Raw genomic sequence first — 7,940 nt, 5'->3', positions numbered from 1 at the left:
ACCCACTCTTATAATCTGACTTGTCTTTTATGTATTCCCATGCAGATCATTGACTCAAGTCAGACACTTTGCTATTTCTTAAACAAGACATACATATGTTTTTCAACTGTGATATTCTCCCCTTTATTGTCATTTCTCTTTGTGATTTCAACTATCCATAGTCAACTGTGGTCTGAAAAATATAATGTGGAAAATTCCATAAATAAACAATACATTTTAAATTGCACAAATTCGGGCTACAATAAAATCATGCACTGTCCTGCATGAATCATCTCTTTGTCCAGTCTATCACACTATTTATGTTAGCCACCCTTTAGTAACTTTGTAGCCCTTGTATTATCAGACCAACTGTCTCTACAGCAGTATATCACAGTGCCTGTATTCAGTTGGCCCTCATTTTACTTAACATTGGCTCTGATGCTCAAGAGTAGTGATGCTGACCATTCAGAAATACCAGAGAAGTCATAAAGTAGTTCCTCTAAATGAATAGGTAAAAGGACAATTAGATAGTTTAAGAGAAAGAGATCATATTCACATGACTTTTGTTATTTTATTATGGTATTTATTATGTTATTGTTAAATTTTCATTGTGTCTAATTATAAATTAAGCTTTATTAAAGATCCATGCCTGCTTGTCCCTGTTGTTTTGGGCCTGTGATGGCACAGTATACCATAGAAAGAATAAGCAGTAGAGGGAGCCTTTTTACTTCTTGGTGACTGGGAAGCAAAAGGAGAGACAGAAAGGTGCCAGGGTACCAATATCCCCCCCAAAGCCTCAAATGATCTCACTTCTTTCCACAAGGCACACCTACTAAATGTTCTACTCCCTTCCAATAGAACCACAAGCTGACCCCAAGCCTTTAGCACATGGCCTTTTGGTGGATGTCAAGAATCAAATTCTAAGAGACGGTAACCCAATTTTCTACTTTTGTTTGATGTTTTACTTGTTCAAAGAATACTGATATTAACAGGAAGCTCATTTCTTTTTTGCCCTCGAGTCACAATGTCAATATTATAATTTGGTTTAGTCCTTTCAAAGAATGAAATTGTTCCCTGGAAAGAAAAAGAAGCTGTTAAAAAACAAAATTGATAAAGGACAGTTATAAATTCCTAAAGTGGAAAAAAGAAACTATTAAGTAGGCATGGTTCAACTGGTAGAGCATCTGTTTTTAACCATATTTAATTGTACTATTTTTTCACTCTTGTATACCTCAGTTGACAAGTATATTCTCATTACCATCTTCATTTTTCCTCATGGGTTAATTATCCACATTGCATGCATGAGAGTCAGAAAGAAATTAGTATCCCTTACTTACCAGACAACTTCTTCCATATCTGATTTATTTCAGAGCTTTTTATCACCATCTGAAATGACAGTGCTTGCCTAAAGTTTATAGCTGATTTTCCCTCAAGAGAATTCCTTGCATGAAAGCAGAGCTTTTCTAAGTCATGAGCCTTCAGCATCCTGAGCATCAAAGGGTGACTCACATCAAGTAGGGATTCTTGTTTCTTACTAAACTCCAGGCAAAGGACTAGACATGATATGAACATTTCTTCATATAAATCTCAAATTGATCTTGAAACATGCTATTATCCTTTTATCATGAGGAATCAAGTTGGTCTGAAGCAGCCTACAATGGTCTGGAACAAAAACAGGAATTAGACGATGTTTCTATGATAGGATAACTCAGATATGTACCAGCAAAACTCCTTTACAGTGTTGCACTTGATGTGCAGAAATTATTGACGATTTTTTGTCATGTGCATAGAAGAAAATCATGTGATTCTAAGTTACGAGTATAATTAAGTTATACTACCTGCTTAATGATGCCCAATATATAATGTGGCAGATATACAAATAAGCATTTCATAAGTTAGGAAAACAAAATGTCTAAAAGAAGGAAAAAAATATGTTGCATGGAGATTCAGTTTTGTGAAGTAATAAATGTGTCTTGTTAATATTAAGCTGATTATAATTATGTTAATTATACTTAGTTAAATGAGTAATTTTGATGTTATTTTACTTAGTTTTGAGCCCAATGCTCAAGAGTAGAGCTGCTAACAATTTAGAAATGCCAAAGAGAAGCCATAAAGTGCTTCCTTTAAATGAATAGGTGAAAGGGCAGTTAGATATTTTGAGAGAAGATCACATTCACATACCTTTTACAGTATATTTCCCTAATTGCTAATTTATTATGTTATTGTTAATTTTTGTGCTTAATTTATAAGTAAGCTTTATGAAATATATGTATATAAAAAGGATTTATTAAATATATATATAAAGGCATTATATATTGATATACACATATTACATATGTATGTACAAAGCCACAGGCCTTGGTGCTGTACACAGTTTTAGGTTTTCCCTAGGGTCTGGAACATTTCCCTTGTGTGGGTAATAGAGAACTACCATATAATCCTCAGTTCCACTTGGCTTCTACATATCCACACACTAGCTAGGCCAAGAGAGCTCTCCTTTCAGATACTTCATAGAAGATTTCCCTGACCACTCCAGCTCACTAATATTTCACATATTAAACAACAGGACCTCACTCCACTAGGCATTGGCTCACATGCTACTTTGCACCACCAGGAATTAAGCCGGTATTTTTATGTATCATTGAGAAAATTAAAATCCCTGTGATAAATCACTATATCTTGTATTAGCTTTACATTGCATTTAATGTCTGGATTCTAGTGAAAAAATACTGTACTTGTCTGAAATGTCTGTACATTTCACATCTATGGATTCAAAGAACAGCATATCAAAAAGTGTTTAAATAATTTCATCTAAAGTGAACATGTACATATTTTTATCTTACCATGATTGCATACCCAATGTGGTACAACTATTTGTGTAACATCTACATTATCTTAGGTATTGTAAGTAATCTAGAGAAGAAGCATGAATTTGGATTCTGTGCAAATACTGCACCATTTAATGTAGTGTTAAAATCAATTTCCTGTGGATACTGAGGAGTTACTGTACATGGATGAATAAATATGTGTGCCTTCCTAAGAATATAGGGATTTTACATGGATTAGCAATGTCAAATTTACACCTAAAGAGGTGGAATAGCACATATGAAATTTTAGAGGTAGTGTTAAGATATCAATTTGACCAAATATGTATTTTTAAAGATACAACATAACAGCTTTTATTAATTTACAGGTTATGAGGATACAGTAACTATTATTCATCATATAGCAATGGCGTATTAATGTGATATATTTGGGGATAATTGCATATTTGTGTGAAAACTCATAAATATCAACAATTACAAAATTTAAGGTGTTAAAATTATATCCCTTGCCAATGCATCTATGAGATTTGAACCAGGCAAGAAGATATGCAAAAGTTTCTCAAATTTAATGGAAGAGGAGATGAAAATAACAAGATGTAAAGAAATGCTGAGACTCAACTCATTTGTGAATTGCAATTTATTAAAGAGATTGTTGCCATGGGGAAATGGGTAATAAATGTTAGTTTCACCTTCAGGATACTCAAACACAGTATTTCCTCAAGAAAGTCAATGTACCTCTTAATTGTGAAGAAAGATCCTAGGAATAATAAACTGTAAAAGGGCCAAACAGTCCAATTAAGAATGAGTAAAAGGGAATTAAACTTTCCATATTGGGCACTACGAAAGCTGGCAGTAGAATGCACAATCATCAATCAGTCCACACTTAGTGATGTAATTAAGATTAAACATTTCCCAAACCAAAGGCCTAGCATGAGTATCTTTTTTTTATTCTAGAGTGAAAACACTCATAGACTTCCTGAATCACAAAGTTCATTCTTGTGGATGGTAAAACTGTGATATGTTGAGTAGAATATATATATGTATATATTCTATATATGTAGGTTCTATTTTTATTCCACAAAAGGAACATGTAAGATTTGGGGAATGGAGTAAACACTTGTATAAAAGCCAGCTGTGTTCTGACAACACTGGGGAAAATGTTCCATATTTTTTGCCAATTCTTTCCATGTTAGCCAAATGAGTCACTACTCTAAAGATCTGTGGTAATATGGTGTGGATAGTGTATCAGTCAGCTGCCCATCATTATAATACATACCTGAGGTGATCAAGTTAAGAGGAGAAATGGTTTATATTGACTCACAGTTTCAGAGGTTTCAGTCCATGGTTGCTTGGCCCTGTTGCTTTGGCCTGTGGTGGCACCAAATATAATACAAGGAATAAGTGGTAGACAAAGATTGTTCACTTCATGGTGACTGGGAAGTAAAAGAAAAGAATCAAGGTACCAACATCTCCTTCAAGGCCTCAAACAACTTCACTTACTTCAATTGGGCACACCTACTAAATATTCCACCCCTCATAATAGCACTACATGCTGACACACAAACCTTTGAGGAGAGTCAAGATCCAAACTATAGCAGATGTTGACCTTACCTTGTATGTTTTATGTTTTACTTGTCCAAAGCATAGTTGGTACTAAGAGAAAGCTGATTTCTATTTGGCCTCAGGCCTCAGTGTGTAAGAAAAATAAGCTGCTAGAAGAAAAAACTGCAAAAGGAAAGTTATAATTCCTTAAAGTGGACAAGGAGAAACTATTTGGTAGAAGTTTCTGTTTTTCAGACAGAGAGCATGGCTCAAGTAGAAGCCTACCTGCTTAGCAGGCTCAAAGCCCTGAGTTCAAACCCAAGTACTCCCAAAACTAGTTGCAAACTTAGCACTAGAAAAACATACTGAGCTCAGGATAATGGTTAGCCATGTAAGAAAAAGGAAGGAAGAAAGGAAGGGAAGGAGGGAGGGAGGGAGGAAGGGAGGAAGGAAGGAAGGAAGGAAGGAAGGAAGGAAGGAAGGAAGGAAGGAAGGAAGGAAGGAAGGAAGGAAGAAAAGAAGGAAGGAAGGAGGGAGGGAGGGGGGGAAGAAGGGAGGGAAGGAGAGAAGAGGGTAGGGAGGGAGAAAGGGATAGGGTAGAGGAAAAATAACAAAAAAGCTTTAATCATATCTGTATTATTTTATTGGCAAGCTACTCTTTAGGCAGGTATTTTCTTGTCCTCCACCTCTGCCCAAATCCAAATTAGCAAGTGTCACCTTCCCAACAAAAAGCATTGTGATTTGTTCAGCCATGTTCAGTCTCTCTTGAGTCTCTACATTGTATGATTTTTACACAGAACTTATGTCCTTTTTACTGAACAAAAGTTTTTGTGAATCTAAAATTATTGATATGAATGCTTAATGTTTTAACTTGATCTCTCTCATTAGACCACAGCTTTCACATACAAAGTTATGGCTAGATAATTGGTCTGATTGGTCTGTGACCATTTCTCTTAATTTTCAAGAAAGCAACTCCTGTGCTATCATCTAAATGTTATTTCATTTCTATATTCTCATTTTCTTTAAAAAAATGGTGCTTGGGACTGCTGGAATGACTTGAATTATAGCTCCATAATCTATTTGTAAATCACGTTTTAGTTTTTTTTCCCACAAAGCACACAAGTGGACTTTCAGATTTGTAATGACTAAATTTAAGATCAGAAGGTATCATATTTGAGATAACATTGGCAGAGAAATAAAACCACAACTTAAATTTATGTAATCATCATCATTTTAGGTATAGGTTCCACAAGTGAGAAAATTCACTATTTGGCATTTTGTGTTAAGCATATCTCAATCAACATGATGATCTCCAGTTCCATCCATTTTCCTGCAAATGGCATAATTTAATTATTCTTTATGGTTTAGTAATATTCCATGGTATGCCATGTTTTCGTTATTGATTCATTGGTTATTGGATATCTCAGTTATTCTGAAGAGAGCTGCAGTAAACATGGGTGTGCAGGACTATCATATAGTCCTTTGGATATATGCCTAAGAGTGGTATGGCAGGGTCATAAGGTAGATCCATTTTTAGTTTTTTGAGATACCTTCATACCAATTTCCATAGTGGTTGCACTAGTGTACATTCCCACAAACAATGTGTGATGGTTCCTTTTCCTTGCATCCTCAACAGCATTTCCCTCTTTGTTTTCTTGATGAGTGCCAATCTCACTGGTGTGAAATGGAATCTTAGTATAGTTTTGATTTGAATTCCCTTCATGGCTAAAGTGTTGAACATTGCTTTATGTATGTATTAGCTACTTGTATTTCTCCTTCTGAGAACTGCCTATTCACTTGCCTATTTCTTATTTGGATTATTTGTTCTTTTGCTGTTTAGTGTTTTAAGTTCTTTGTTTAGTCTGTACACGAATCCCTTACCTGTTGAATATAGCTGGAGAAGATTTTTGTACATTCTGTGGGTTTAGTCTTGATTTAGGTAGCTGTTTCTTTTGATGTACAGAAACTTTTAAATTTGATACAGTTCCATTTGCCAATTGCTCTTTTTTTCCTGGGCAATTGGAATCCTATTAAGAAAATAATTGATTATGACTATATCCTCCAGAGTTTTCCCTATTTTTCCTGAAGTAGTTTCAATGTTTCAGATCTTACATTAAGATCTTTGATCTAACAGGAAAGAGTAGGAAATATGCTGGAGTTAGTAGGTATAGGTAAGAACTTTCTCAACGAAACCCCAGCAGCATAGCAACTAAGAGATAGCATGGATAAATGGGACCTCATAAAGCTAAAAAGCTTCTGTTCATCAAAAGAAATGGTCTCTAAACTGAAAAGAACACCCACAGAGTGGGAGAAAATATTTGCCAGCTATACATCAGACAAAGGACTGATAACCAGAATATATAGGGAACTTAAAAAACTAAATTCTCCCAAAACTAATGAACCAATAAAGAAATGGGCAAGTGAACTAAACAGAACTTTCTCAAAAGAAGAAATTCAAATGGCCAAAAAACACATGAAAAAATGCTCACCATCTCTAGCCATAAAGGAAATGCAAATTAAAACCACACTAAGATTCCACCTCACCCCTGTTAGAATAGCCATCATTAGCAACACCACCAACAGGTGTTGGCGAGGATGTGGGGAAAAAGGAACCCTCTTACACTGTTGGTGGAAATGTAAACTAGTACAACCACTCTGGAAAAAAATTTGGAGGCTACTTAAAAAGCTAGACATTGATCTACCATTTAATCCAGCAATACCACTCTTGGGGATATACCCAAAAGACTGTGACACAGGTTACTCCAGAGGCACCTGCACACCCATGTTTATTGCGGCACTATTCACAATAGCCAAGTTATGGAAACAGCCAAGATGCCCCACCACTGATGAATGGATTAAGAAAATGTGGTATCTATACACAATGGAATTTTATGCAGCCATGAAGAAGAACGAAATGTTATCATTCGCTGGTAAATGGGTGGAATTGGAGAACATCATTCTGAGTGAGGTTAGCCTGGCCCAAAAGACCAAAATCGTATGTTCTCCCTCATATGTGGACATTAGATCAAGGGCAAACACAACAAGGAGATTGGACTTTGAGCACATGAGAAAAGCAAAAGCACACAAGGGAGGGGTGAGGATAGGTAAGACACCTAAAAAATTAGCTAGCATTTGTTGCCCTTAATGCAGAGAAACTAAAGCAGATACCTTAAAAGCAACTGAGGCCAATAGGAAAAGGGGACCAGGAACTAGAGAAAAGGTGAGATCAAAAAGAATTAACCTAGAAGGTAACACACACGCACAGGAAATTAATGTGAGTCAACTCCCTGTATAGCTATCCTTATCTCAACCAGCAAAAACCCTTGTTCCTTCCTATTATTGCTTATACTCTCTCTACAACAAAATTAGAAATAAGGGCAAAATAGTTTCTGCTGGGTATTGAGGGGGTTGGGGGGGGAAAGGGAGGAGGCAGAGTGGGTGGTAAGGGAGGGGGTGGGGGCAGGGGGGAGAAATGACCCAAGCCTTGTATGCACATATGAATAATAAAAGAAAAAAAATGCAAAAAAAAATCTTTGATCTATTTGGAATTGATTTTTTGAACAGGGTGAAAGATAGGGCTCTAGTTTTAGGCTT

The sequence above is a fragment of the Castor canadensis genome, chromosome 9 (assembly GCF_047511655.1).
Source record: "Castor canadensis chromosome 9, mCasCan1.hap1v2, whole genome shotgun sequence".
NCBI classification, from domain to species: domain Eukaryota; kingdom Metazoa; phylum Chordata; class Mammalia; order Rodentia; family Castoridae; genus Castor; species Castor canadensis.
The sequence above is the reverse complement of the archived record's forward strand: the minus strand, read 5'-3'. Positions refer to the sequence as shown.